Genomic DNA, 2,723 nt, shown 5'->3' on the forward strand with positions numbered 1-2,723 from the left:
CAATCAATGTCAACTTTTGTCAACTTTTCACTGACCCTCCCCCCTCTGAGCTGACGTCATTAATATTGTTAACGGTCCCTAAGATGACACTTTTTTCACGACAACAGATGAGCGTCTTGGACAGGTTCTGCTGTACGTTATTTATGTATGTCATTTCAATGGTGGGTTTTTTCTTTCCTCTTCTTATATCTTCAAATCCTTTGATTCATTCAAATTTTGCTAGAAGTCATTTCTGTTTTTAAATGAATAAAACGAATGTTTGGATAGATTTTCTTTTGTCAGAACAGAACGTTTTATGTTATTGTTACATTGTATCGTAAAGCGCTCAGACCCCTGTGTACCTACTTTAATGCAGTGGCGGTATGTAGTGAAGGACTCACGGGCTTGAGCTCCTCCCCCCCCCCCAACTTCATCCCAAAGTAAATGAAAGTTTCCTGAATAATTAAATAAGCAGTTGAAACCATTATGGTAGCACGCAATGAACCCAGAGTGATCAACTTGGCGGCTTGCTCGTTTATCCAATCACTGTTGTCACCGCTTACAACTATAGTATCCTAACAGCCAATCAAATGTCTTTAGGGCTCAGCACAGAATGAGCCGATTCCCGATTCCCTTTGGTAATGAAACTCTTCTTGAAAAAAGGTAGAAGCCTGGAAAAAGTACACTGTAATAAGGGCTCACGCTCTCACTCCCAGCCCTGACAATGGGATGAAAGTTTACGACACACTTTCGCCCCGTGACACAAATACCTACGCGCTCATTGGACATTTATTGTTAGGTGCGTTCTACTTTCCGCGACTTCAAGGCCCTGGTCCAGCTCATAGACAGGACATAATGTTTGAAGTGCTGTGTTTGTACGTTTATGTTTGTGCCACTGAGATTTAATAGTTATAAACCACGTCGATTGACTTTTGAGGTAACTTTTTTTAAATCTAGAAGAACCTAACTTAAAACAAAGAGACGGAAGATAAAGATGACTCTTCTCGTTTGAATGGTTCTCAAAATACCGTGGCTCACCGAAAGTAAAGAAAAATCAGTACTGTTTAGGGCTTATTGTTTGCTGTTTGGTGGTAAAGAAGTGTCAGCAACTTAAGCTGCACCCAAATTTAGGTCCACCCACCGCCACTGCTTTAATGGGCACTATATACATGTCAAATGTTATTATTTCTATCATTTTCAACCAGACTCGCATCGGACATAACATTATGTTCTTGAGAGAAAGTTTGTTAAAAGCGTTAAATGTCAGAAAAAAAAATGAGAGCAAAAACTGAGCATTCTATAAATCACGGGAGCATATTCAGTAACTACTTCACAAAGAAATCGAAAAGCTGTATCCTTTCAGGAAGCTGACAAAATGGTTATTACAAGTAAAACATTTTTTTCTTCTCTCCTGTTTTATAAGAGTGAACAAAAGACTATTTTTTATAAGGACGCTCATGCTTTTAAAGTTGATAAATCAGTGATGTCCATATTCTATCATTTAACCATAGAAAGTATGATCAATTTCTTTATAACAGCATGGGCCGGATACACAAGACAATGAGATTTTTTTTTAAAGTTTAATTGAATAGATTAATACGGAAAGCAGGCAAAATTTCCACATCTACGTTCCCCGACTTCGATGAATTTTACATTATAGCTTGAACTAGGAAAATTAATTCCATCTCTTTGGACAATAAACACCCCGTGTTCCCTCAAATATAATCATCAGTGAGAAGCAAAAGATATAAGCTTCTGATCTGTAACAAAGAAAGTTACCGAAGGTAATTCTTATCATCATCCATCGAACTCCTGCCATCTTAATCATCTTGTTATAAGTATTCATATGACCTTTAACTTTAAAGCATACATTAGAATACCATTGAGTTACAGTCAGAGTACTGAGTTTGTTTGTAGCTTAACGTTATCAATTTTTATATTACTGTTCATTACATTATGCATGTAAATGTGAGCCTGTTTATGAATGCAAACATACTATTATATCATTATAGTTATGTGTACAGATGTGTGTGGAAGAGAGGATGTGTGAGGGAAGTGTGTGTGTGTGTGTGTGTGTGCGTGAGTGTGTGTGCGTGAGTGTGTGTGTGCGTGAGTGTGTGTGTGTGTGTGTGTGTGTGTGTGTGTGTGTGTGTGTACGTGATGAAACACCAAAGCAATGTGCCTGGATCTGGACAATAAAGATGTATCTTATCCAAGGACCTCCTTGATCTTATCTGATCTTATCTTATTTTGATTTTAAACATCGTTATCCCCTGGAACCAAAATTCTCTACTGTAAAACACACTAGCTCACAGCAGACAAATGAAATATTGTCATGTTTTAGTGTGCCTTATATAGTTGGGTTTTTTAGTGTTTTTTTTAGATCAAATGTACTCCTAAGAAATACAAATGCCACATAGCAAGTTCAAATGCCACATAAAAAGTTTCACGCCACATAAAATGTTCAATAAATGTACAATAGGAAATTTTAGTGCACAATTGTGCGTAACAAATTCAAAAGTACAAATAGCAAATCCAAATGTAACACAATAGCAAGATCAAATGCCACATAGCAAAAGCAAATGTGAGGCATGCTGAAAAAATGAGTTACTTCTCGCATTCCACAGATGGAGATATTGGCCAAAAATCGACACTAGGGTCAAATTTGTAAATTTTCTATTGATGCCATATTCTCTAAGTACTTATAAATAGTAAAAACTTCACCTTTCAGTGTGGTATACCTA

This window comes from Aplysia californica, unplaced genomic scaffold (assembly GCF_000002075.1).
Source record: "Aplysia californica isolate F4 #8 unplaced genomic scaffold, AplCal3.0 scaffold00194, whole genome shotgun sequence".
NCBI lineage: Eukaryota > Metazoa > Mollusca > Gastropoda > Aplysiida > Aplysiidae > Aplysia > Aplysia californica.